We start from the raw sequence: 27,196 nt of genomic DNA, 5'->3' as shown, positions 1-27,196 counted from the left end.
ATAACACAAAAACCACCTCTTGTTATGCAGTATATCTAGACTTCTCTGATACAATTCCTCTTAAAAGTAGTTAATTAGGTAAGTTTTTAGGAAACCATTGAAGCACATTTTAGTGTTTGTACCAATGTGTTTCTTTGTTCTTTAATGGATGAACAGTTTTACTAAATCTCTTTTTTAACATAATAAAAAAGATAGAACTGAGCCAAAATATTAATCTCAGTTTTGTATTGGTTTAATCAACAAATAATTATAAAATAACAAAGATAGCAGAGGATGGTTTCGATCCATCGACCTCTGGGTTATGGGCCCAGCACGCTTCCGCTGCGCCACTCTGCTAATCATATACACAGCTTCAGCTCCTGAAAGCTTACCTCTTGACAAGAAAGTACCAATTTGTTTTTTTTTGTTATTTAACGGAGGAAGAGTTTTACAAAAGATCTCCAGATGTTGGCATTTTACACATATTTCAATAAATCATTTTTAGATCACTAATTTGATACAACTTTAGAGGGGTCTCTGTGGCGCAATCGATTAGCGCTTTCGGCTGTTAACCGAAAGGTTGGTGGTTCAATCCCATCCAGGGACGTAATCGACTTTTTGGTCACATTTTGGAGAACTAGATGTTGACAAGTTAAAACATTAAATCACCTCTTGTGGTATAGTGTTCCTGATCTTAAGTCACAGAAGCTCCTGAAAGCTTCACTCTTCATCAGAAAGTACCAATGTTTCTCCTCTGTTCTTCAGTAGATAAAGAATCTTACAAAAGCTCTTTAAAATAATGACTATTAAATCTATGTCTAGGAATTTTTTTATGGTACTAACTTGAATCTAGTCTTATTTTGTTGACTTGGAACAATCAGTCAGCACATTTGGTTTCTATCTCAAAGGTTTGTGGTTTAATCCCACCAAGGGATATTTTTGACCTTGTGATCATATTTTGAAGAACCTTAGGTAGACAAGTTAAAACCACCTCTTGTTATGCAGTATAACACAAAAACCACCTCTTGTTATGCAGTATATCTAGACTTCTCTGATACAATTCCTCTTAAAAGTAGTTAATTAGGTAAGTTTTTAGGAAACCATTGAAGCACATTTTAGTGTTTGTACCAATGTGTTTCTTTGTTCTTTAATGGATGAACAGTTTTACTAAATCTCTTTTTTAACATAATAAAAAAGATAGAACTGAGCCAAAATATTAATCTCAGTTTTGTATTGGTTTAATCAACAAATAATTATAAAATAACAAAGATAGCAGAGGATGGTTTCGATCCATCGACCTCTGGGTTATGGGCCCAGCACGCTTCCGCTGCGCCACTCTGCTAATCATATACACAGCTTCAGCTCCTGAAAGCTTACCTCTTGACAAGAAAGTACCAATTTGTTTTTTTTTGTTATTTAACGGAGGAAGAGTTTTACAAAAGATCTCCAGATGTTGGCATTTTACACATATTTCAATAAATCATTTTTAGATCACTAATTTGATACAACTTTAGAGGGGTCTCTGTGGCGCAATCGGTTAGCGCGTTCGGCTGTTAACCGAAAAGTTGGTGGTTCAATCCCACCCAGGGACGTAATCGACTTTTTGGTCACATTTTGGAGAACTAGATGTTGACAAGTTAAAACATTAAATCACCTCTTGTGGTATAGTGTTCCTGATCTTAAGTCACAGAAGCTCCTGAAAGCTTCACTCTTCATCAGAAAGTACCAATGTTTCTCCTCTGTTCTTCAGTAGATAAAGAATCTTACAAAAGCTCTTTAAAATAATGACTATTAAATCTATGTCTAGGAATTTTTTGATGGTACTAACTTGAATCTAGTCTTATTTTGTTGACTTGGAACAATCAGTCAGCACATTTGGTTTCTATCTCAAAGGTTTGTGGTTTAATCCCACCAAGGGATATTTTTGACCTTGTGATCATATTTTGAAGAACCTTAGGTAGACAAGTTAAAACCACCTCTTGTTATGCAGTATAACACAAAAACCACCTCTTGTTATGCAGTATATCTAGACTTCTCTGATACAATTCCTCTTAAAAGTAGTTAATTAGGTAAGTTTTTAGGAAACCATTGAAGCACATTTTAGTGTTTGTACCAATGTGTTTCTTTGTTCTTTAATGGATGAACAGTTTTACTAAATCTCTTTTTTAACATAATAAAAAAGATAGAACTGAGCCAAAATATTAATCTCAGTTTTGTATTGGTTTAATCAACAAATAATTATAAAATAACAAAGATAGCAGAGGATGGTTTCGATCCATCGACCTCTGGGTTATGGGCCCAGCACGCTTCCGCTGCGCCACTCTGCTAATCATATACACAGCTTCAGCTATTGAAAGCTTACCTCTTGACAAGAAAGTACCAATTTGTTTTTTTTTGTTCTTCAACGGAGGAAGAGTTTTACAAAAGATCTCCAGATGTTGGCATTTTACACATATTTCAATAAATCATTTTTAGATCACTAATTTGATACAACTTTAGAGGGGTCTCTGTGGCGCAATCGGTTAGCGCGTTCGGCTGTTAACCGAAAGGTTGGTGGTTCAATCCCACCCAGGGACGTAATCGACTTTTTGGTCACATTTTGGAGAACTAGATGTTGACAAGTTAAAACATTAAATCACCTCTTGTGGTATAGTGTTCCTGATCTTAAGTCACAGAAGCTCCTGAAAGCTTCACTCTTCATCAGAAAGTACCAATGTTTCTCCTCTGTTCTTCAGTAGATAAAGAATCTTACAAAAGCTCTTTAAAATAATGACTATTAAATCTATGTCTAGGAATTTCTTTATGGTACTAACTTGAATCTAGTCTTATTTTGTTGACTTGGAACAATCAGTCAGCACATTTGGTTTCTATCTCAAAGGTTTGTGGTTTAATCCCACCAAGGGATATTTTTGACCTTGTGATCATATTTTGAAGAACCTTAGGTAGACAAGTTAAAACCACCTCTTGTTATGCAGTATAACACATAAAACCACCTCTTGTTATGCAGTATATCTAGACTTCTCTGATACAATTCCTCTTAAAAGTAGTTAATTAGGTAAGTTTTTAGGAAACCATTGAAGCACATTTTAGTGTTTGTACCAATGTGTTTCTTTGTTCTTTAATGGATGAACAGTTTTACTAAATCTCTTTTTTAACATAATAAAAAAGATAGAACTGAGCCAAAATATTAATCTCAGTTTTGTATTGGTTTAATCAACAAATAATTATAAAAAACAAAGATAGCAGAGGATGGTTTCGATCCATCGACCTCTGGGTTATAGGCCCAGCACGCTTCCGCTGCGCCACTCTGCTAATCATATACACAGCTTCAGCTCCTGAAAGCTTACCTCTTGACAAGAAAGTACCAATTTGTTTTTTTTTGTTCTTCAACGGAGGAAGAGTTTTACAAAAGATCTCCAGATGTTGGCATTTTACACATATTTCAATAAATCATTTTTAGATCACTAATTTGATACAACTTTAGAGGGGTCTCTGTGGCGCAATCGGTTAGCGCGTTCGGCTGTTAACTGAAAGGTTGGTGGTTCAATCCCACCCAGGGACGTAATCGACTTTTTGGTCACATTTTGGAGAACTAGATGTTGACAAGTTAAAACATTAAATCACCTCTTGTGGTATAGTGTTCCTGATCTTAAGTCACAGAAGCTCCTGAAAGCTTCACTCTTCATCAGAAAGTACCAATGTTTCTCCTCTGTTCTTCAGTAGATAAAGAATCTTACAAAAGCTCTTTAAAATAATGACTATTAAATCTATGTCTAGGAATTTCTTTATGGTACTAACTTGAATCTAGTCTTATTTTGTTGACTTGGAACAATCAGTCAGCACATTTGGTTTCTATCTCAAAGGTTTGTGGTTTAATCCCACCAAGGGATATTTTTGACCTTGTGATCATATTTTGAAGAACCTTAGGTAGACAAGTTAAAACCACCTCTTGTTATGCAGTATAACACATAAAACCACCTCTTGTTATGCAGTATATCTAGACTTCTCTGATACAATTCCTCTTAAAAGTAGTTAATTAGGTAAGTTTTTAGGAAACCATTGAAGCACATTTTAGTGTTTGTACCAATGTGTTTCTTTGTTCTTTAATGGATGAACAGTTTTACTAAATCTCTTTTTTAACATAATAAAAAAGATAGAACTGAGCCAAAATATTAATCTCAGTTTTGTATTGGTTTAATCAACAAATAATTATAAAAAAAACAAAGATAGCAGAGGATGGTTTCGATCCATCGACCTCTGGGTTATCGGCCCAGCACGCTTCCGCTGCGCCACTCTGCTAATCATATGAACAGCTTCAGCTCCTGAAAGCTTACCTCTTGACAAGAAAGTACCAATTTGATTTTTTGTTCTTTAATGGAGGAAGAGTTTTACAAAAGATCTCCAGATGTTGGCCTTTTACACATATTTCAATAAATCATTTTTGGATCACTAATTTGATACAACTTTAGAGGGGTCTCTGTGGCGCAATCGGTTAGCGCGTTCGGCTGTTAACCGAAAGGTTGGTGGTTCAATCCCACCCAGGGACGTAATCGACTTTTTGGTCACATTTTGGAGAACTAGATGTTGACAAGTTAAAACATTAAATCACCTCTTGTGGTATAGTGTTCCTGATCTTAAGTCACAGAAGCTCCTGAAAGCTTCACTCTTCATCAGAAATTACCAATGTTTCTCCTCTGTTCTTCAGTAGATAAAGAATCTTACAAAAGCTCTTTAAAATAATGACTATTAAATCTATGTCTAGGAATTTTTTTATGGTACTAACTTGAATCTAGTCTTATTTTGTTGACTTGGAACAATCAGTCAGCACATTTGGTTTCTATCTCAAAGGTTTGTGGTTTAATCCCACCCAGGGATATTTTTGACCTTGTGATCATATTTTGAAGAACCTTAGGTAGACAAGTTAAAACATAAAACCACCTCTTGTTATGCAGTATATCTAGACTTCTCTGATACAATTCATCTTAAAAGTAGTTAATTAGGTAAGTTTTTTAGGAAACCATTGAAGCACATTTTAGTGTTTGTACCAATGTGTTTCTTTGTTCTTTAATGGATGAACAGTTTTACTAAATCTCTTTTTTAACATAATAAAAAAGATAGAACTGAGCCAAAATATTAATCTCAGTTTTGTATTGGTTTAATCAACAAATAATTATAAAAAAAACAAAGATAGCAGAGGATGGTTTCGATCCATCGACCTCTGGGTTATGGGCCCAGCACGCTTCCGCTGCGCCACTCTGCTAATCATATACACAGCTTCAGCTCCTGAAAGCTTACCTCTTGACAAGAAAGTACCAATTTGTTTTTTTTGTTCTTCAACGGAGGAAGAGTTTTACAAAAGATCTCCAGATGTTGGCATTTTACACATATTTCAATAAATCATTTTTAGATCACTAATTTGATACAACTTTAGAGGGGTCTCTGTGGCGCGTTCGGCTGTTAACCGAAAGGTTGGTGGTTCAATCCCACCCAGGGACGTAATCGACTTTTTGGTCACATTTTGGAGAACTAGATGTTGACAAGTTAAAACATTAAATCACCTCTTGTGGTATAGTGTTCCTGATCTTAAGTCACAGAAGCTCCTGAAAGCTTCACTCTTCATCAGAAAGTACCAATGTTTCTCCTCTGTTCTGATCCATCGATGGTTTCGATCCATCGACCTCTGGGTTATGGGCCCAGCACGCTTCCGCTGCGCCACTCTGCTAATCATATACACAGCCTCAGCTCCTGAAAGCTTACCTCTTGACAAGAAAGTACCAATTTGTTTTTTTTTGTTCTTCAACGGAGGAAGAGTTTTACAAAAGATCTCCAGATGTTGGCATTTTACACATATTTCAATAAATCATTTTTTTTTTTTTTTTTTAAATCTGTTTATTGTAGTTTTTCAAATACAAGTTTTACACAATACACAAATAAAAAGATTAGGCAAGTAAGAAGATGAATGGATACAATGGTAGTATACAGTTATCATGAACAGATTCCATAAAATGTACATCATTTCTTTTCATATTTGTATAAATAAAGAAATAAAGGCAAGGTAATGTAAAACACAAATAAGTTCACTATGAGTGTATCTTTGGGTCTGCTTTATCCTGACTTTATCTCAATCTATCTTGTTAGGTGGCGATACTAGATTTAATGGGAATTGTTCCGAAAAGGGTTGTACCCTGAGAGGTTTTTACATTCCTTTATTATCCCAAGTTGTTACCAACTTGGACACTGTTATCTGTTATCTTCTTACTCCTATAAATCATTCATTAATTCCTATTGACACTATAATTAAACTAAATAACATTTACCAGGGGTAAGACACAAGAGGGTAGAGGGGGGAGGGGTGCAAGATACATTTTACTGTAATATCTAAAATATCTCTATCAAGCAACTTTGAAAGGAAAATGATAATTTATTTCAAGTATCAATCGGCCCAGTATAGTTCCAAATTTCTCATACCAAGACCCTTTCATCGTTTCCAAAAACAGAAAAGATTTCTCGTTGGGTCTTTTGGTTTAACGTTGTTATATAAGGGCCCCAAATTTTATAAAATTTATGTATGCCAGTTTCTATGTTCGTGATCGTGGCCGACCTCCTATCAAAGTACAGTAGCTGCATCATTTTCCCATGTACTTCTTGAACGGTTGGGGAAGAGTGGGACACCCAATGTTTGAGAATGACCTTCTTAGCTACTGTAATGAATAGTGTGATCCATGGTATCAAATGTTGATATTGGTGGTCCAAGTGCCACTCTTCAAAATTTGCGCATAGACATGCCAAAGGGTCAGGGGTAAGTCGTATCCCAAACATGGAGTGTAGATTTATTAAGAGCTTATTCCAAAACCGTTTGATTTTACGGCATTCCCATATGCAGTGGTAGAGAGAGGCCTTAGCTATGTGACACTTTAAACATTCTCCTGTGACTGACGGTACAAAGTGGGATAAACAAGCTGGAGAGACATATGCCCGCTGGATGGTTTTGATATGTACCTCTTGCAAGTATGACGAACTCAAAATTTTTAGGGTGCTCTCATATCTGGTACTTAATTTATCTGGGGATTGTAGTGTGGGGATATCTCGTGCCCACTGGTCTCGCAATTTGGACCAGCGAGATTCCGTAGTGGTTTGGAGTAGTAAGAGGTAATATGGTCTTATTTTGAAAGTAGTGATACTGCTCTGATTAAGCAGTTGTTGCAAGGTATCAGTCGGTCGTGGAGACGCATCTGTTTCAACGGGGGCCCGCAAGGAGTTCAAGTAGTGGCGGGTCTGGAGGTACATAAAAAAATGATTTTGTGGAAGTGAATATTCCTCCCGAAGCTCTGAGAACGACTTGAAATTGCCCCCAGGATCAAACACTTTTGATGAGTCGGTTAATCCTACATCTCTCCACAGGTGGTAAGTCGCTGTGTTCAATGAAGGGGGAAAATTAGGGTTACCCCATAGGGGGATTTTGTGAGTGACTAGTGGGTTTCTTTTTAATTTTCGGTTCACACTTTGCCACGCATAGTAGATGTCATGAAATAATGGGTTGGACAATATATGTGAAGGTATGTCTGAAGCCTTAGAGTGTAGCAGGGCACTAGGAGAGTAAGGACTCAGCAAAGCGGCATCTAGCTCATTATTAGTAAACACGTTAGTGTTATTGATCCAGTCTGAGGCGCATCGTAAAAGAGTGGCTGTGTTGTAAGAGGCGAAATCTGGGACGCCTATTCCACCACAGCTTTTTGGAGCAGAAATTTTAGAAAAAGCAATTCTGGGTCTCTTCCCACCCCACAAGAAGGTGGTTATTGTTTTCCTCAGTGTTTGTAAGTCCCGCTTGGTCAGTGAAAATGGTAACATCTGTAGCGGATAAAATAATTTCGGAAAGATTACACTTTGAAGAACTGCAATGCGTCCCAGGAGTGATAGGGGGAGAAGGTTCCAACTTGCCATTTTAGATGTGATTTTATGTATGAGAGGGGAATAGTTGAGTGAGTACGCGGAGGACAGATGTTTGGGGGTCACTATTCCCAGATATTTGATATGAGATTGTGCTATGGTGAATGGGAAAGTGTAGAGAGGGTCCGGAGGAGTTGGGACAGTTGAAGACAGATAAAGGAGTTCGGATTTGGCGTAATTTACTTTATATCCAGAGTGTGTGCCAAAAGAGTCTATAATGCGTATGATGTCTGGGATGGAAGTGTTTGGGTCTGAAATGAAAAGGAGCATATCATCTGCAAATAAAGAAAGTTTTTGTTCTAAGGGGCCTATTGGGATACCTTTATATATTAGGGAGGAGCGGAGAGCTATGGCGAGGGGTTCAAGTGCTATGGCGAATAGTAAGGGGGAGAGGGGACACCCCTGTCTTGTGCCCTTGTGTATGATGAAGGGATTAGAAAGGAGGCCGTTACAAGAAATTTGGGTATGTGGGTTGTGATTAATAAGGCGAAGGATGGAGGAGAAGTTGTCCGGGAAGCCAAATTTTGAGAGGGTTGCATACAAGTGGGGCCATTCCACTAAATCGAAGGCTTTCTCCGCGTCTAATGCTAATATCGCGTGTTCCTGAGCTGGGGATGTAGGGGGAGTGTTAGAGGAGGTAGAGATAATACTAAGGACTTTGCGCATGTTAAGTTCTGAGTGGCGACCACTTATGAAGCCCGTCTGATCGGGGTGTATGATGGTGGGGAGGATAAGTTTTAATCTTTCCGCTAGGATTTTAGTAAAAAGTTTGTAGTCCAGATTGAGTAAGGAAATTGGACGATATGAACCGGGAAGAGCTAAATCTCTGCCTGGTTTGGGCAGTATTCTCAATATGGCAGAGTTATAATGTGGGGGGGGTATATTAGAGGTCATTAGGCTGTTAAAATTTTTTGTAAGGGTCAAGGTGATTTTTGATTGTAGTATTCTATAAAAGTGTCCACTATAACCATCTGGGCCCGGTGCTTTATCGCATTTCAATTGTTTGATCGCTTTCTCTACTTCTTCCGGTGTTATAGGAGTTGTTAATGAATTAGCTTGGGTTGAGTTAATAGTGGGGATTGGCAAGTTGGACCAAAAGTCGGGTGGAAGTGGGGGTAAGGTAGAGGATGGGGAATGTGAGGGGGGGAGACCCGAGTATAGTTCTGTGTAGAATGAGTGTAGAATTGCCGCAATATCTGCATCTGCGGAGGCTAGGGTTCCCTGAGTGTTTCGTAGGGGATGGATACGGGAAGGTGGACGGGCGCCTTGCAACAGTGTTGTAAGTAGCTTCCCTGTTCTATTTCCCATTTTATGAAATTTATAATTAGTATTAAATAATTGTCTGTCTCCGGCTATTTGTAGGTAATTTTCGAAGTTGGATTTAGCCACTATATAGAGTTGTTTGTTGTGAGGATCAGGATTTTGCTTAAATTGTTGGAATGTTTGTGTTAGTTCGTTTTGTAGGGCTAAGTATTTTTCTGTAAATTTCTTTTTAGTGTTCGCTGTATAGGATAATATCTCTCCCCGTATGACTGCTTTAGCAGACATCCACAATAGTTGTGGGTCGGATTCGGCGTGCTCCTTATTATCGGCTAAAAAATTATCCCAGGCTATTTCAAGTCGTTTGTGGAATTTTAATGATTTAGCCAGATAGGCAGGGAATTTCCAAACCCCAGATTTGTGCGTAGGTTGAAGGAGTTCCACCGTAATGGAAATGAGGGCGTGGTCTGATATGGTGATAGGGTTTATGTATGCCTCACTAACCAAGGGAAATAGATTTTGCGAAACTAATATATAATCTATCCTAGATAGAGTGGAGTGTGCAGCGGATAAACAAGTGTAATCCTTCTCCGTGGGATGAAGAGCCCTCCATGCATCAATTAAATGTAAGCTATTGGCAAAGGCCGGGATTCCTAGCTTAGGAAGTGAAGAGGGACGTGCACGAGAGAAGGAACGGTCAAGTGTGTTTGATGATATTAAGTTGAAGTCACCACAGACTATGGATTGGGTAGGGTTCTGAGATATAATTAGTGCTGAGAGTTTTTGTAGGAATTCTTTTGAATATTTATTTGGTGCATACACGTTATATATTGTGCATGGTTTAGAATCTATCAATAGAGAAAGGACTAGGAAGCGGCCTTCTGGGTCAATAGTCGTGTCCAGAACCTCGTGAGGAACATTAGATTTAATAAGTGTAACCACCCCACGTGCTTTGGAATTGTAAGGGCTTGCACCCAATACCTTCCAGCCTAGCATGTTGAGCTTGCGGACCTCCGTCTGTACCAGATGCGTCTCCTGCAGGCATGCCAGTTGAATACCTCGTTTGTTCAGACACAGGAGAATCTTGCGTCTTTTTGCCGGTGTGTTAAAGCCAGCCACGTTCCACGATCCAATTTTCAAGTTAGACATCTATACTCTAGGTTATAAGATTGAGTGTTAGTTCTTGTAGAGTTATTTATACATTGCATATAGTCGGGTGGGGGGGGGGAAGGAGGTAGAGGGTAGAAGACAAACATAAGACAGGGGGAGACAAGCAAACTTATATACAAAGCATAGAAGTGAAACCACAGGTTGCTCACATTTAACTGTATGTAGTACATACATATTTGGTCTAAATATAGTGGTTGTGAGCAGCCTACTTCCGGGAGAACTAATGCGCACCACATTAATAATCTATGCATCCAGGATATCCATCCCGGATAACTTTTTAATACCAAAGGGAACATGGTACAGAGGTTAACACGACCAATTCCGCTTCCGAACCAGCCAACATATCATTAGATTAAGGTATATGAAAAATACCAAATACAATTATATAAACATTAGAATGAAAACATTAGAAAAATAATAATAGGGTCTACCGAATGAGAAAGTAGAAAAGTAGGTCGAGGTAGAATAACTGTACGGGTTATTATATCCTCATATATTTAGGTACTAATTTTTTTTTTTTTTTTTTTTCCTCAATTAACTTGTTAGTGGATATATCTTAAATCCGCGGATCTATGGCCAAAGTGACCATAGGGATTTGAGACCATAGGGAGGTGTAGGGGGGGGGGGGAAAGGGGGGGGGGGGCGGGGGGATGGCGTGGTGACGGGGTGAAGGGGCTAAAGGGAGTGAGAGGGGGTATTAAACATGGCGTCACATATATATGGGTTCGTAGGTATATAAGATAATAAAAAATATAGACAAGAGGGAAGAACCTAATTTGTTTTCTCCCTCCCTATCCCCACCGTCTATCTAGTGGAGCAACGACAGACCATATCAGTTATACCAAATGAAGAAAAGAGGGGGGGGGCGCCCCCTACTCTTTTAAGAAGAAAGAGGAGCGCAGTATTATTAAGCTATTATTACAGTGTAATCATAGAGGGTAAAGAGCAACTTAGTCCTGGTTTTTCAGAGCAAGCAGCAAAGTCATCAGATCAGGTCTAAAGACGAACTGGAACTAAAGAAACTGATGAGAGGAACGTCCATCATGGAGGGGAAAGTGAAGGTCTGGTAGCGTGAGAGACCGGGTCACTGATGTCTTGATCATCCTGTGTGTTGCGAGCGCGTTCTCTAAGGAAGGCCTCAGCATCGGTTGGTGAGAGGAAGTCTTTGTGGGAAGTACCGTCGTATATGCGTAAGCGTGCTGGGTAAAGCAGACCAAACTTACGGTTCTCAGCAACTAGACGGGAGCAAATGGGGGAAAAAGCCTTGCGAGCCTTGGTCAACTCCACGGAGTAATCCTGAAAAATGTACAATCTATTCCCTTCCCACTGCAATTCCTTTATGCGTCTCGAGGCGGTCCAAATGATTTGCTTGTGGAGATAATTTAAGCATTTAAACAGAGTGACTCTCGGTCTTGGTTTGTTAGGGGATGGTACAGGTCCCACCCTGTGGGCCCTTTCCACAACCATGTCTCTGCATTCTTGTTCTATTTGCAAAAGTCCCGGCAGAGTGTTACGGATAAAGTGGGCTAAAGCGGGTCCCTTGATGGATTCTGGGAGGCCCACCAGGCGTATATTATTACGTCTGGCCCTGTTTTCGATATCATCTAATTTATTCCAGATGTGGTAGTTGTCTGTGGTCAGGGTTTTCACTGAGTGCTGTAAGTCTTTAATATCATGGACTGCAGCTCCTATTTGATTCTCAGCGTGGGATACACGCTGTGTGAGCGCTTGGATTTGAATAGTGATGTCCGCCACTGCCTGCTGGAGGAGCGGGGCCATGGTGGCTTTAATGGCCGCTACTACCTCCTGATATGACACCGGGGCGTCGGGTGAGCGTGGTACCTGAAGTGCCGAGGTTTGTGTGTCAGCAGTGGCTTTCTTGGAGGCGGGTGCGGCTGGATGAGCTCCGGCGTCCGACGCCATATTGGCCTCCGCCCTCCGCTTCTCCTGCCTCGGAGCTGGCGTCGCTCCGGTGTTCGCGGCAGATGCCGCTTTGTCCATCCCTGCGTCTGGGGATTATCAGAGGTGTGCGGTAGACTTATGGAGACTCCAGGGAGTCGAGAAAGAAGGGTAATGCTGGTGGTTCGGGACGGAGCTCCGGTGCGCGTCTCCTCACTCCATCAACCCGGAACCGGAAGTCCTCAATAAATCATTTTTAGATCACTAATTTGATACAACTTTAGAGGGGTCTCTGTGGCGCGTTCGGCTGTTAACCGAAAGGTTGGTGGTTCAATCCCACCCAGGGACGTAATTGACTTTTTGGTCACATTTTGGAGAACTAGATGTTGACAAGTTAAAACATTAAATCACAGCTTCAGCTCCTGAAAGCTTACCTCTTGACAAGAAAGTACCAATTTGTTTTTTTTTGTTATTTAACGGAGGAAGAGTTTTACAAAAGATCTCCAGATGTTGGCATTTTACACATATTTCAATAAATCATTTTTAGATCACTAATTTGATACAACTTTAGAGGTGTCTCTGTGGCGCAATCGGTTAGCGCGTTCGGCTGTTAACCGAAAGGTTGGTGGTTCAATCCCACCCAGGGACGTAATCGACTTTTTGGTCACATTTTGGAGAACTAGATGTTGACAAGTTAAAACATTAAATCACCTCTTGTGGTATAGTGTTCCTGATCTTAAGTCACAGAAGCTCCTGAAAGCTTCAGTCTTCATCAGAAAGTACCAATGTTTCTCCTCTGTTCTTCAGTAGATAAAGAATCTTACAAAAGCTCTTTAAAATAATGACTATTAAATCTATGTCTAGGAATTTTTTTATGGTACTAACTTGAATCTAGTCTTATTTTGTTGACTTGGAACAATCAGTCAGCACATTTGGTTTCTATCTCAAAGGTTTGTGGTTTAATCCCACCAAGGGATATTTTTGACCTTGTGATCATATTTTGAAGAACCTTAGGTAGACAAGTTAAAACCACCTCTTGTTATGCAGTATAACACAAAAACCACCTCTTGTTATGCAGTATATCTAGACTTCTCTGATACAATTCCTCTTAAAAGTAGTTAATTAGGTAAGTTTTTAGGAAACCATTGAAGCACATTTTAGTGTTTGTACCAATGTGTTTCTTTGTTCTTTAATGGATGAACAGTTTTACTAAATCTCTTTTTTAACATAATAAAAAAGATAGAACTGAGCCAAAATATTAATCTCAGTTTTGTATTGGTTTAATCAACAAATAATTATAAAATAACAAAGATAGCAGAGGATGGTTTCGATCCATCGACCTCTGGGTTATGGGCCCAGCACGCTTCCGCTGCGCCACTCTGCTAATCATATACACAGCTTCAGCTCCTGAAAGCTTACCTCTTGACAAGAAAGTACCAATTTGTTTTTTTTTTGTTATTTAACGGAGGAAGAGTTTTACAAAAGATCTCCAGATGTTGGCACTTTACACATATTTCAATAAATCATTTTTAGATCACTAATTTGATACAACTTTAGAGGGGTCTCTGTGGCGCAATCGGTTAGCGCGTTCGGCTGTTAACCGAAAGGTTGGTGGTTCAATCCCACCCAGGGACGTAATCGACTTTCTGGTCACATTTTGGAGAACTAGATGTTGACAAGTTAAAACATTAAATCACCTCTTGTGGTATAGTGTTCCTGATCTTAAGTCACAGAAGCTCCTGAAAGCTTCACTCTTCATCAGAAAGTACCAATGTTTCTCCTCTGTTCTTCAGTAGATAAAGAATCTTACAAAAGCTCTTTAAAATAATGACTATTAAATCTATGTCTAGGAATTTTTTTATGGTACTAACTTGAATCTAGTCTTATTTTGTTGACTTGGAACAATCAGTCAGCACATTTGGTTTCTATCTCAAAGGTTTGTGGTTTAATCCCACCAAGGGATATTTTTGACCTTGTGATCATATTTTGAAGAACCTTAGGTAGACAAGTTAAAACCACCTCTTGTTATGCAGTATAACACATAAAACCACCTCTTGTTATGCAGTATATCTAGACTTCTCTGATACAATTCCTCTTAAAAGTAGTTAATTAGGTAAGTTTTTAGGAAACCATTGAAGCACATTTTAGTGTTTGTACCAATGTGTTTCTTTGTTCTTTAATGGATGAACAGTTTTACTAAATCTCTTTTTTAACATAATAAAAAAGATAGAACTGAGCCAAAATATTAATCTCAGTTTTGTATTGGTTTAATCAACAAATAATTATAAAAAATAAAGATAGCAGAGGATGGTTTCGATCCATCGACCTCTGGGTTATGGGCCCAGCACGCTTCCGATGCGCCACTCTGCTAATCATATACACAGCTTCAGCTCCTGAAAGCTTACCTCTTGACAAGAAAGTACCAATTTGTTTTTTTTTTGTTATTTAACGGAGGAAGAGTTTTACAAAAGATCTCCAGATATTGGCATTTTACACATATTTCAATAAATCATTTTTAGATCACTAATTTGATACAACTTTAGGGGGGTCTCTGTGGCGCAATCGGTTTGCGTGTTCGGCTGTTAACTGAAAGGTTGGTGGTTCAATCCCACCCAGGGACGTAATCGGCTTTTTGGTCACATTTTGGAGAACTAGATGTTGACAAGTTAAAACATTAAATCACCTCTTGTGGTATAGTGTTCCTGATCTTAAGTCACAGAAGCTCCTGAAAGCTTCACTCTTCATCAGAAAGTACCAATGTTTCTCCTCTGTTCTTCAGTAGATAAAGAATCTTACAAAAGCTCTTTAAAATAATGACTATTAAATCTATGTCTAGGAATTTTTTTATGGTACTAACTTGAATCTAGTCTTATTTTGTTGACTTGGAACAATCAGTCAGCACATTTGGTTTCTATCTCAAAGGTTTGTGGTTTAATCCCACCAAGGGATATTTTTGACCTTGTGATCATATTTTGAAGAACCTTAGGTAGACAAGTTAAAACCACCTCTTGTTATGCAGTATAACACATAAAACCACCTCTTGTTATGCAGTATATCTAGACTTCTCTGATACAATTCCTCTTAAAAGTAGTTAATTAGGTAAGTTTTTAGGAAACCATTGAAGCACATTTTAGTGTTTGTACCAATGTGTTTCTTTGTTCTTTAATGGATGAACAGTTTTACTAAAACTGTTTTTTAACATAATAAAAAAGATAGAACTGAGCCAAAATATTAATCTCAGTTTTGTATTGGTTTAATCAACAAATAATTATAAAATAACAAAGATAGCAGAGGATGGTTTCGATCCATCAACTTCTGGGTTATGGGCCCAGCACGCTTCCGCTGCGCCACTCTGCTAATCATATACACAGCTTCAGCTCCTGAAAGCTTACCTCTTGACAAGAAAGTACCAATTTGTTTTTTTTTGTTCTTCAACGGAGGAAGAGTTTTACAAAAGATCTCCAGATGTTGGCATTTTACACATATTTCAATAAATCATTTTTAGATCACTAATTTGATACTACTTTAGAGGGGTCTCTGTGGCGCAATCGGTTAGCGCGTTCGGCTGTTAACCGAAAGGTTGGTGGTTCAATCCCACCCAGGGACGTAATCGACTTTTTGGTCACATTTTGGAGAACTAGATGTTGACAAGTTAAAACATTAAATCACCTCTTGTGGTATAGTGTTCCTGATCTTAAGTCACAGAAGCTCCTGAAAGCTTCACTCTTCATCAGAAAGTACCAATGTTTCTCCTCTGTTCTTCAGTAGATAAAGAATCTTACAAAAGCTCTTTAAAATAATGACTATTAAATCTATGTCTAGGAATTTTTTTATGGTACTAACTTGAATCTAGTCTTATTTTGTTGACTTGGAACAATCAGTCAGCACATTTGGTTTCTATCTCAAAGGTTTGTGGTTTAATCCCACCAAGGGATATTTTTGACCTTGTGATCATATTTTGAAGAACCTTAGGTAGACAAGTTAAAACCACCTCTTGTTATGCAGTATAACACATAAAACCACCTCTTGTTATGCAGTACATCTAGACTTCTCTGATACAATTCCTCTTAAAAGTAGTTAATTAGGTAAGTTTTTAGGAAACCATTGAAGCACATTTTAGTGTTTGTACCAATGTGTTTCTTTGTTCTTTAATGGATGAACAGTTTTACTAAAACTCTTTTTTAACATAATAAAAAAGATAGAACTGAGCCAAAATATTAATCTCAGTTTTGTATTGGTTTAATCAACAAATAATTTTAAAATAACAAAGATAGCAGAGGATGGTTTCGATCCATCAACTTCTGGGTTATGGGCCCAGCACGCTTCCGCTGCGCCACTCTGCTAATCATATACACAGCTTCAGCTCCTGAAAGCTTACCTCTTGACAAGAAAGTACCAATTTGTTTTTTTTTGTTCTTCAACGGAGGAAGAGTTTTACAAAAGATCTCCAGATGTTGGCATTTTACACATATTTCAATAAATCATTTTTAGATCACTAATTTGATACTACTTTAGAGGGGTCTCTGTGGCGCAATCGGTTAGCGCGTTCGGCTGTTAACCGAAAGGTTGGTGGTTCAATCCCACCCAGGGACGTAATCGACTTTTTGGTCACATTTTGGAGAACTAGATGTTGACAAGTTAAAACATTAAATCACCTCTTGTGGTATAGTGTTCCTGATCTTAAGTCACAGAAGCTCCTGAAAGCTTCACTATTCATCAGAAAGTACCAATGTTTCTCCTCTGTTCTTCAGTAGATAAAGAATCTTACAAAAGCTCTTTAAAATAATGACTATTAAATCTATGTCTAGGAATTTTTTTTATGGTACTAACTTGAATCTAGTCTTATTTTGTTGACTTGGAACAATCAGTCAGCACATTTGGTTTCTATCTCAAAGGTTTGTGGTTTAATCCCACCAAGGGATATTTTTGACCTTGTGATCATATTTTGAAGAACTTTAGGTAGACAAGTTAAAACCACCTCTTGTTATGCAGTATAACACATAAAACCACCTCTTGTTATGCAGTATATCTAGACTTCTCTGATACAATTCCTCTTAAAAGTAGTTAATTAGGTAAGTTTTTAGGAAACCATTGAAGCACATTTTAGTGTTTGTACCAATGTGTTTCTTTGTTCTTTAATGGATGAACAGTTTTACTAAATCTCTTTTTTAACATAATAAAAAAGATAGAACTGAGCCAAAATATTAATCTCAGTTTTGTATTGGTTTAATCAACAAATAATTATAAAAAAACAAAGATAGCAGAGGATGGTTTCGATCCATCGACCTCTGGGTTATGGGCCCAGCACGCTTCCGCTGCGCCACTCTGCTAATCATATACACAGCTTCAGCTCCTGAAAGCTTACCTCTTGACAAGAAAGTACCAATTTGTTTTTTTTTGTTATTTAACGGAGGAAGAGTTTTACAAAAGATCTCCAGATGTTGGCATTTTACACATATTTCAATAAATCATTTTTAGATCACTAATTTGATACAACTTTAGAGGGGTCTCTGTGGCGCAATCGGTTAGCGCGTTCGGCTGTTAACCGAAAGGTTGGTGGTTCAATCCCACCCAGGGACGTAATCGACTTTTTGGTCACATTTTGGAGAACTAGATGTTGACAAGTTAAAACATTAAATCACCTCTTGTGGTATAGTGTTCCTGATCTTAAGTCACAGAAGCTCCTGAAAGCTTCACTCTTCATCAGAAAGTACCAATGTTTCTCCTCTGTTCTTCAGTAGATAAAGAATCTTACAAAAGCTCTTTAAAATAATGACTATTAAATCTATGTCTAGGAATTTTTTTATGGTACTAACTTGAATCTAGTCTTATTTTGTTGACTTGGAACAATCAGTCAGCACATTTGGTTTCTATCTCAAAGGTTTGTGGTTTAATCCCACCAAGGGATATTTTTGACCTTGTGATCATATTTTGAAGAACCTTAGGTAGACAAGTTAAAACCACCTCTTGTTATGCAGTATAACACATAAAACCACCTCTTGTTATGCAGTATATCTAGACTTCTCTGATACAATTCCTCTTAAAAGTAGTTAATTAGGTAAGTTTTTAGGAAACCATTGAAGCACATTTTAGTGTTTGTACCAATGTGTTTCTTTGTTCTTTAATGGATGAACAGTTTTACTAAAACTCTTTTTTAACATAATAAAAAAGATAGAACTGAGCCAAAATATTAATCTCAGTTTTGTATTGGTTTAATCAACAAATAATTATAAAATAACAAAGATAGCAGAGGATGGTTTCGATCCATCAACTTCTGGGTTATGGGCCCAGCACGCTTCCGCTGCGCCACTCTGCTAATCATATACACGGCTTCAGCTCCTGAAAGCTTACCTCTTGACAAGAAAGTACCAATTTGTTTTTTTTTGTTCTTCAACGGAGGAAGAGTTTTACAAAAGATCTCCAGATGTTGGCATTTTACACATATTTCAATAAATCATTTTTAGATCACTAATTTGATACAACTTTAGAGGGGTTTCTGTGGCGCAATCGGTTAGCGCGTTCGGCTGTTAACCGAAAGGTTGGTGGTTCAATCCCACCCAGGGACGTAATCGACTTTTTGGTCACATTTTGGAGAACTAGATGTTGACAAGTTAAAACATTAAATCACCTCTTGTGGTATAGTGTTCCTGATCTTAAGTCACAGAAGCTCCTAAAAGCTTCACTCTTCATCAGAAAGTACCAATGTTTCTCCTCTGTTCTTCAGTAGATAAAGAATCTTACAAAAGCTCTTTAAAATAATGACTATTAAATCTATGTCTAGGAATTTCTTTATGGTACTAACTTGAATCTAGTCTTATTTTGTTGACTTGGAACAATCAGTCAGCACATTTGGTTTCTATCTCAAAGGTTTGTGGTTTAATCCCACCAAGGGATATTTTTGACCTTGTGATCATATTTTGAAGAACCTTAGGTAGACAAGTTAAAACCACCTCTTGTTATGCAGTATAACACATAAAACCACCTCTTGTTATGCAGTATATCTAGACTTCTCTGATACAATTCCTCTTAAAAGTAGTTAATTAGGTAAGTTTTTAGGAAACCATTGAAGCACATTTTAGTGTTTGTACCAATGTGTTTCTTTGTTCTTTAATGGATGAACAGTTTTACTAAAACTCTTTTTTAACATAATAAAAAAGATAGAACTGAGCCAAAATATTAATCTCAGTTTTGTATTGGTTTAATCAACAAATAATTATAAAAAATAAAGATAGCAGAGGATGGTTTCGATCCATCGACCTCTGGGTTATGGGCCCAGCACGCTTCCGCTGCGCCACTCTGCTAATCATATACACAGCTTCAGCTCCTGAAAGCTTACCTCTTGACAAGAAAGTACCAATTTGTTTTTTTTTGTTCTTCAACGGAGGAAGAGTTTTACAAAAGATCTCCAGATGTTGGCCTTTTACACATATTTCAATAAATCATTTTTAGATCACTAATTTGATACAACTTTAGAGGGGTCTCTGTGGCGCAATCGGTTAGCGCGTTCGGCTGTTAACCGAAAGGTTGGTGGTTCAATCCCACCCAGGGACGTAATCGACTTTTTGGTCACATTTTGGAGAACTAGATGTTGACAAGTTAAAACATTAAATCACCTCTTGTGGTATAGTGTTCCTGATCTTAAGTCACAGAAGCTCCTGAAAGCTTCACTCTTCATCAGAAAGTACCAATGTTTCTCCTCTGTTCTTCAGTAGATAAAGAATCTTACAAAAGCTCTTTAAAATAATGACTATTAAATCTATGTCTAGGAATTTTTTTATGGTACTAACTTGAATCTAGTCTTATTTTGTTGACTTGGAACAATCAGTCAGCACATTTGGTTTCTATCTCAAAGGTTTGTGGTTTAATCCCACCAAGGGATATTTTTGACCTTGTGATCATATTTTGAAGAACCTTAGGTAGACAAGTTAAAACCACCTCTTGTTATGCAGTATAACACATAAAACCACCTCTTGTTATGCAGTATATCTAGACTTCTCTGATACAATTCCTCTTAAAAGTAGTTAATTAGGTAAGTTTTTAGGAAACCATTGAAGCACATTTTAGTGTTTGTACCAATGTGTTTCTTTGTTCTTTAATGGATGAACAGTTTTACTAAAACTCTTTTTTAACATAATAAAAAAGATAGAACTGAGCCAAAATATTAATCTCAGTTTTGTATTGGTTTAATCAACAAATAATTATAAAATAACAAAGATAGCAGAGGATGGTTTCGATCCATCAACTTCTGGGTTATGGGCCCAGCACGCTTCCGCTGCGCCACTCTGCTAATCATATACACAGCTTCAGCTCCTGAAAGCTTACCTCTTGACAAGAAAGTACCAATTTGTTTTTTTTTGTTCTTCAACGGAGGAAGAGTTTTACAAAAGATCTCCAGATGTTGGCATTTTACACATATTTCAATAAATCATTTTTAGATCACTAATTTGATACAACTTTAGAGGGGTTTCTGTGGCGCAATCGGTTAGCGCGTTCGGCTGTTAACCGAAAGGTTGGTGGTTCAATCCCACCCAGGGACGTAATCGACTTTTTGGTCACATTTTGGAGAACTAGATGTTGACAAGTTAAAACATTAAATCACCTCTTGTGGTATAGTGTTCCTGATCTTAAGTCACAGAAGCTCCTAAAAGCTTCACTCTTCATCAGAAAGTACCAATGTTTCTCCTCTGTTCTTCAGTAGATAAAGAATCTTACAAAAGCTCTTTAAAATAATGACTATTAAATCTATGTCTAGGAATTTCTTTATGGTACTAACTTGAATCTAGTCTTATTTTGTTGACTTGGAACAATCAGTCAGCACATTTGGTTTCTATCTCAAAGGTTTGTGTTTTAATCCCACCAAGGGATATTTTTGACCTTGTGATCATATTTTGAAGAACCTTAGGTAGACAAGTTAAAACCACCTCTTGTTATGCAGTATAACACATAAAACCACCTCTTGTTATGCAGTATATCTAGACTTCTCTGATACAATTCCTCTTAAAAGTAGTTAATTAGGTAAGTTTTTAGGAAACCATTGAAGCACATTTTAGTGTTTGTACCAATGTGTTTCTTTGTTCTTTAATGGATGAACAGTTTTACTAAAACTCTTTTTTAACATAATAAAAAAGATAGAACTGAGCCAAAATATTAATCTCAGTTTTGTATTGGTTTAATCAACAAATAATTATAAAAAAACAAAGATAGCAGAGGATGGTTTTTATATCCATCGACCTCTGGGTTATGGGCCCAGCACGCTTCCGCTGCGCCACTCTGCTAATCATATAAACAGCTTCAGCTCCTGAAAGCTTACCTCTTGACAAGAAAGTACCAATTTGATTTTTTGTTCTTTAATGGAGGAAGAGTTTTACAAAAGATCTCCAGATGTTGGCCTTTTACACATATTTAAATAAATCATTTTTAGATCACTAATCTGATACAACTTTAGAGGGGTTTCTGTGGCGCAATCGGTTAGCGCGTTCGGCTGTTAACCGAAAGGTTGGTGGTTCAATCCCACCCAGGGACGTAATCGACTTTTTGGTCACATTTTGGAGAACTAGATGTTGACAAGTTAAAACATTAAATCACCTCTTGTGGTATAGTGTTCCTGATCTTAAGTCACAGAAGCTCCTGAAAGCTTCAGTCTTCATCAGAAAGTACCAATGTTTCTCCTCTGTTCTTCAGTAGATAAAGAATCTTACAAAAGCTCTTTAAAATAATGACTATTAAATCTATGTCTAGGAATTTTTTTATGGTACTAACTTGAATCTAGTCTTATTTTGTTGACTTGGAACAATCAGTCAGCACATTTGGTTTCTATCTCAAAGGTTTGTGGTTTAATCCCACCAAGGGATATTTTTGACCTTGTGATCATATTTTGAAGAACTTTAGGTAGACAAGTTAAAACCACCTCTTGTTATGCAGTATAACACATAAAACCACCTCTTGTTATGCAGTATATCTAGACTTCTCTGATACAATTCCTCTTAAAAGTAGTTAATAAGGTAAGTTTTTAGGAAACCATTGAAGCACATTTTAGTGTTTGTACCAATGTGTTTCTTTGTTCTTTAATGGATGAACAGTTTTACTAAATCTCTTTTTTAACATAATAAAAAAGATAGAACTGAGCCAAAATATTAATCTCAGTTTTGTATTGGTTTAATCAACAAATAATTATAAAAAAACAAAGATAGCAGAGGATGGTTTCGATCCATCGACCTCTGGGTTATGGGCCCAGCACGCTTCCGCTGCGCCACTCTGCTAATCATATACACAGCTTCAGCTCCTGAAAGCTTACCTCTTGACAAGAAAGTACCAATTTGTTTTTTTTTGTTCTTCAACGGAGGAAGAGTTTTACAAGAGATCTCCAGATGTTGGCATTTTACACATATTTCAATAAATCATTTTTAGATCACTAATTTGATACTACTTTAGACGGGTCTCTGTGGCGCAATCGGTTAGCGCGTTCGGCTGTTAACCGAAAGGTTGGTGGTTCAATCCCACCCAGGGATGTAATCGACTTTTTGGTCACATTTTGGAGAACTAGATGTTGACAAGTTAAAACATTAAATCACCTCTTGTGGTATAGTGTTCCTGATCTTAAGTCACAGAAGCTCCTGAAAGCTTCACTCTTATTCAGAAAGTACCAATGTTTCTCCTCTGTTCTTCAGTAGATAAAGAATCTTACAAAAGCTCTTTAAAATAATGACTATTAAATCTATGTCTAGGAATTTTTTTATGGTACTAACTTGAATCTAGTCTTATTTTGTTGACTTGGAACAATCAGTCAGCACATTTGGTTTCTATCTCAAAGGTTTGTGGTTTAATCCCACCAAGGGATATTTTTGACCTTGTGATCATATTTTGAAGAACTTTAGGTAGACAAGTTAAAACCACCTCTTGTTATGCAGTATAACACATAAAACCACCTCTTGTTATGCAGTATATCTAGACTTCTCTGATACAATTCCTCTTAAAAGTAGTTAATTAGGTAAGTTTTTAGGAAACCATTGAAGCACATTTTAGTGTTTGTACCAATGTGTTTCTTTGTTCTTTAATGGATGAACAGTTTTACTAAATCTCTTTTTTAACATAATAAAAAAGATAGAACTAAGCCAAAATATTAATCTCAGTTTTGTATTGGTTTAATCAACAAATAATTATAAAAAAACAAAGATAGCAGAGGATGGTTTCGATCCATCGACCTCTGGGTTATGGGCCCAGCGCGCTTCCGCTGCGCCACTCTGCTAATCATATACACAGCTTCAGCTCCTGAAAGCTTACCTCTTGACAAGAAAGTACCAATTTGTTTTTTTTTGTTCTTCAACGGAGGAAGAGTTTTACAAAAGATCTCCAGATGTTGGCATTTTACACATATTTCAATAAATCATTTTTAGATCACTAATTTGATACAACTTTAGAGGGGTTTCTGTGGCGCAATCGGTTAGCGCGTTCGGCTGTTAACCGAAAGGTTGGTGGTTCAATCCCACCCAGGGACGTAATCGACTTTTTGGTCACATTTGGGAGAACTAGATGTTGACAAGTTAAAACATTAAATCACCTCTTGTGGTATAGTGTTCCTGATTCAAGTCACAGAAGCTCCTAAAAGCTTCACTCTTCATCAGAAAGTACCAATGTTTCTCCTCTGTTCTTCAGTAGATAAAGAATCTTACAAAAGCTCTTTAAAATAATGACTATTAAATCTATGTCTAGGAATTTCTTTATGGTACTAACTTGAATCTAGTCTTATTTTGTTGACTTGGAACAATCAGTCAGCACATTTGGTTTCTATCTCAAAGGTTTGTGGTTTAATCCCACCAAGGGATATTTTTGACCTTGTGATCATATTTTGAAGAACCTTAGGTAGACAAGTTAAAACCACCTCTTGTTATGCAGTATAACACATAAAACCACCTCTTGTTATGCAGTATATCTAGACTTCTCTGATACAATTCCTCTTAAAAGTAGTTAATTAGGTAAGTTTTTAGGAAACCATTGAAGCACATTTTAGTGTTTGTACCAATGTATTTCTTTGTTCTTTAATGGATGAACAGTTTTACTGAATCTCTTTTTTAACATAATAAAAAAGATAGAACTGAGCCAAAATATTAATCTCAGTTTTGTATTGGTTTAATCAACAAATAATTATAAAAAAACAAAGATAGCAGAGGATGGTTTCGATCCATCGACCTCTGGGTTATGGGCCCAGCACGCTTCCGCTGCGCCACTCTGCTAATCATATACACAGCTTCAGCTCCTGAAAGCTTACCTCTTGACAAGAAAGTACCAATTTGTTTTTTTTTGTTCTTCAACGGAGGAAGAGTTTTACAAGAGATCTCCAGATGTTGGCATTTTACACATATTTCAATAAATCATTTTTAGATCACTAATTTGATACTACTTTAGAGGGGTCTCTGTGGCGCAATCGGTTAGCGCGTTCGGCTGTTAACCGAAAGGTTGGTGGTTCAATCCCACCCAGGGATGTAATCGACTTTTTGGTCACATTTTGGAGAACTAGATGTTGACAAGTTAAAACATTAAATCACCTCTTGTGGTATAGTGTTCCTGATCTTAAGTCACAGAAGCTCCTGAAAGCTTCACTCTTCATCAGAAAGTACCAATGTTTCTCCTCTGTTCTTCAGTAGATAAAGAATCTTACAAAAGCTCTTTAAAATAATGACTATTAAATCTATGTCTAGGAATTTTTTTATGGTACTAACTTGAATCTAGTCTTATTTTGTTGACTTGGAACAATCAGTCAGCACATTTGGTTTCTATCTCAAAGGTTTGTGGTTTAATCCCACCAAGGGATATTTTTGACCTTGTGATCATATGTTGAAGAACTTTAGGTAGACAAGTTAAAACCACCTCTTGTTATGCAGTATAACACATAAAACCACCTCTTGTTATGCAGTATATCTAGACTTCTCTGATACAATTCCTCTTAAAAGTAGTTAATTAGGTAAGTTTTTAGGAAACCATTGAAGCACATTTTAGTGTTTGTACCAATGTGTTTTTTTGTTCTTTAATGGATGAACAGTTTTACTAAATCTCTTTTTTAACATAATAAAAAAGATAGAACTAAGCCAAAATATTAATCTCAGTTTTGTATTGGTTTAATCAACAAATAATTATAAAAAAACAAAGATAGCAGAGGATGGTTTCGATCCATCGACCTCTGGGTTATGGGCCCAGCACGCTTCCGCTGCGCCACTCTGCTAATCATATACACAGCTTCAGCTCCTGAAAGCTTACCTCTTGACAAGAAAGTACCAATTTGTTTTTTTTTGTTCTTCAACGGAGGAAGAGTTTTACAAAAGATCTCCAGATGTTGGCATTTTACACATATTTCAATAAATCATTTTTAGATCACTAATTTGATACAACTTTAGAGGGGTTTCTGTGGCGCAATCGGTTAGCGCGTTCGGCTGTTAACCGAAAGGTTGGTGGTTCAATCCCACCCAGGGATGTAATCGACTTTTTGGTCACATTTTGGAGAACTAGATGTTGACAAGTTAAAACATTAAATCACCTCTTGTGGTATAGTGTTCCTGATCTTAAGTCACAGAAGCTCCTGAAAGCTTCACTCTTCATCAGAAAGTACCAATGTTTCTCCTCTGTTCTTCAGTAGATAAAGAATCTTACAAAAGCTCTTTAAAATAATGACTATTAAATCTATGTCTAGGAATTTTTTTATGGTACTAACTTGAATCTAGTCTTATTTTGTTGACTTGGAACAATCAGTCAGCACATTTGGTTTCTATCTCAAAGGTTTGTGGTTTAATCCCACCAAGGGATATTTTTGACCTTGTGATCATATTTTGAAGAACTTTAGGTAGACAAGTTAAAACCACCTCTTGTTATGCAGTATAACACATAAAACCACCTCTTGTTATGCAGTATATCTAGACTTCTCTGATACAATTCCTCTTAAAAGTAGTTAATTAGGTAAGTTTTTAGGAAACCATTGAAGCACATTTTAGTGTTTGTACCAATGTGTTTCTTTGTTCTTTAATGGATGAACAGTTTTACTAAATCTCTTTTTTAACATAATAAAAAAGATAGAACTAAGCCAAAATATTAATCTCAGTTTTGTATTGGTTTAATCAACAAATAATTATAAAAAAACAAAGATAGCAGAGGATGGTTTCGATCCATCGACCTCTGGGTTATGGGCCCAGCACGCTTCCGCTGCGCCACTCTGCTAATCATATACACAGCTTCAGCTCCTGAAAGCTTACCTCTTGACAAGAAAGTACCAATTTGTTTTTTTTTGTTCTTCAACGGAGGAAGAGTTTTACAAAAGATCTCCAGATGTTGGCATTTTACACATATTTCAATAAATCATTTTTAGATCACTAATTTGATACAACTTTAGAGGGGTTTCTGTGGCGCAATCGGTTAGCGCGTTCGGCTGTTAACCGAAAGGTTGGTGGTTCAATCCCACCCAGGGACGTAATCGACTTTTTGGTCACATTTGGGAGAACTAGATGTTGACAAGTTAAAACATTAAATCACCTCTTGTGGTATAGTGTTCCTGATTCAAGTCACAGAAGCTCCTAAAAGCTTCACTCTTCATCAGAAAGTACCAATGTTTCTCCTCTGTTCTTCAGTAGATAAAGAATCTTACAAAAGCTCTTTAAAATAATGACTATTAAATCTATGTCTAGGAATTTCTTTATGGTACTAACTTGAATCTAGTCTTATTTTGTTGACTTGGAACAATCAGTCAGCACATTTGGTTTCTATCTCAAAGGTTTGTGGTTTAATCCCACCAAAGGATATTTTTGACCTTGTGATCATATTTTGAAGAACCTTAGGTAGACAAGTTAAAACCACCTCTTGTTATGCAGTATAACACATAAAACCACCTCTTGTTATGCAGTATATCTAGACTTCTCTGATACAATTCCTCTTAAAAGTAGTTAATTAGGTAAGTTTTTAG

General features: G+C 37.2%; 20 non-coding genes across 20 annotated transcripts; 17 read left to right on the top strand and 3 right to left on the bottom strand.

Moving 5' to 3' along the window:
* Nucleotides 1-1,497: 1,497 nt before the first annotated feature.
* On the top strand, nucleotides 1,498-1,571 carry TRNAN-GUU (transfer RNA asparagine (anticodon GUU)). The gene has a single exon. It is a non-coding gene; the product is annotated as a tRNA-Asn (tRNA).
* Nucleotides 1,572-2,482: 911 nt separating this feature from the next.
* Nucleotides 2,483-2,556, top strand: TRNAN-GUU (transfer RNA asparagine (anticodon GUU)). The gene has a single exon. It is a non-coding gene; the product is annotated as a tRNA-Asn (tRNA).
* A 663-nt stretch (nucleotides 2,557-3,219) lies between these two features.
* TRNAI-UAU (transfer RNA isoleucine (anticodon UAU)) lies at nucleotides 3,220-3,291 on the bottom strand. Its single transcript has one exon. It is a non-coding gene; the product is annotated as a tRNA-Ile (tRNA).
* A 176-nt stretch (nucleotides 3,292-3,467) lies between these two features.
* On the top strand, nucleotides 3,468-3,541 carry TRNAN-GUU (transfer RNA asparagine (anticodon GUU)). Its single transcript has one exon. It is a non-coding gene; the product is annotated as a tRNA-Asn (tRNA).
* Nucleotides 3,542-4,206: 665 nt separating this feature from the next.
* Nucleotides 4,207-4,278, bottom strand: TRNAI-GAU (transfer RNA isoleucine (anticodon GAU)). The gene has a single exon. It is a non-coding gene; the product is annotated as a tRNA-Ile (tRNA).
* A 174-nt stretch (nucleotides 4,279-4,452) lies between these two features.
* Nucleotides 4,453-4,526, top strand: TRNAN-GUU (transfer RNA asparagine (anticodon GUU)). The gene has a single exon. It is a non-coding gene; the product is annotated as a tRNA-Asn (tRNA).
* Nucleotides 4,527-12,830: 8,304 nt separating this feature from the next.
* On the top strand, nucleotides 12,831-12,904 carry TRNAN-GUU (transfer RNA asparagine (anticodon GUU)). The gene has a single exon. It is a non-coding gene; the product is annotated as a tRNA-Asn (tRNA).
* A 912-nt stretch (nucleotides 12,905-13,816) lies between these two features.
* TRNAN-GUU (transfer RNA asparagine (anticodon GUU)) lies at nucleotides 13,817-13,890 on the top strand. Its single transcript has one exon. It is a non-coding gene; the product is annotated as a tRNA-Asn (tRNA).
* Nucleotides 13,891-15,788: 1,898 nt separating this feature from the next.
* Nucleotides 15,789-15,862, top strand: TRNAN-GUU (transfer RNA asparagine (anticodon GUU)). Its single transcript has one exon. It is a non-coding gene; the product is annotated as a tRNA-Asn (tRNA).
* Nucleotides 15,863-16,774: 912 nt separating this feature from the next.
* TRNAN-GUU (transfer RNA asparagine (anticodon GUU)) lies at nucleotides 16,775-16,848 on the top strand. The gene has a single exon. It is a non-coding gene; the product is annotated as a tRNA-Asn (tRNA).
* A 913-nt stretch (nucleotides 16,849-17,761) lies between these two features.
* TRNAN-GUU (transfer RNA asparagine (anticodon GUU)) lies at nucleotides 17,762-17,835 on the top strand. Its single transcript has one exon. It is a non-coding gene; the product is annotated as a tRNA-Asn (tRNA).
* Nucleotides 17,836-18,747: 912 nt separating this feature from the next.
* TRNAN-GUU (transfer RNA asparagine (anticodon GUU)) lies at nucleotides 18,748-18,821 on the top strand. Its single transcript has one exon. It is a non-coding gene; the product is annotated as a tRNA-Asn (tRNA).
* A 911-nt stretch (nucleotides 18,822-19,732) lies between these two features.
* On the top strand, nucleotides 19,733-19,806 carry TRNAN-GUU (transfer RNA asparagine (anticodon GUU)). The gene has a single exon. It is a non-coding gene; the product is annotated as a tRNA-Asn (tRNA).
* Nucleotides 19,807-20,718: 912 nt separating this feature from the next.
* TRNAN-GUU (transfer RNA asparagine (anticodon GUU)) lies at nucleotides 20,719-20,792 on the top strand. Its single transcript has one exon. It is a non-coding gene; the product is annotated as a tRNA-Asn (tRNA).
* Nucleotides 20,793-21,704: 912 nt separating this feature from the next.
* Nucleotides 21,705-21,778, top strand: TRNAN-GUU (transfer RNA asparagine (anticodon GUU)). Its single transcript has one exon. It is a non-coding gene; the product is annotated as a tRNA-Asn (tRNA).
* Nucleotides 21,779-22,690: 912 nt separating this feature from the next.
* Nucleotides 22,691-22,764, top strand: TRNAN-GUU (transfer RNA asparagine (anticodon GUU)). Its single transcript has one exon. It is a non-coding gene; the product is annotated as a tRNA-Asn (tRNA).
* A 664-nt stretch (nucleotides 22,765-23,428) lies between these two features.
* Nucleotides 23,429-23,500, bottom strand: TRNAM-CAU (transfer RNA methionine (anticodon CAU)). The gene has a single exon. It is a non-coding gene; the product is annotated as a tRNA-Met (tRNA).
* A 176-nt stretch (nucleotides 23,501-23,676) lies between these two features.
* On the top strand, nucleotides 23,677-23,750 carry TRNAN-GUU (transfer RNA asparagine (anticodon GUU)). The gene has a single exon. It is a non-coding gene; the product is annotated as a tRNA-Asn (tRNA).
* Nucleotides 23,751-24,661: 911 nt separating this feature from the next.
* TRNAN-GUU (transfer RNA asparagine (anticodon GUU)) lies at nucleotides 24,662-24,735 on the top strand. Its single transcript has one exon. It is a non-coding gene; the product is annotated as a tRNA-Asn (tRNA).
* Nucleotides 24,736-26,633: 1,898 nt separating this feature from the next.
* On the top strand, nucleotides 26,634-26,707 carry TRNAN-GUU (transfer RNA asparagine (anticodon GUU)). The gene has a single exon. It is a non-coding gene; the product is annotated as a tRNA-Asn (tRNA).
* Nucleotides 26,708-27,196: the final 489 nt, after the last annotated feature.

This window comes from Crinia signifera, chromosome 3, assembly GCF_055691185.1.
Source record: "Crinia signifera chromosome 3, ASM5569118v1, whole genome shotgun sequence".
NCBI classification, from domain to species: domain Eukaryota; kingdom Metazoa; phylum Chordata; class Amphibia; order Anura; family Myobatrachidae; genus Crinia; species Crinia signifera.
The sequence above is the reverse complement of the archived record's forward strand: the minus strand, read 5'-3'. Positions and strand labels throughout refer to the sequence as shown.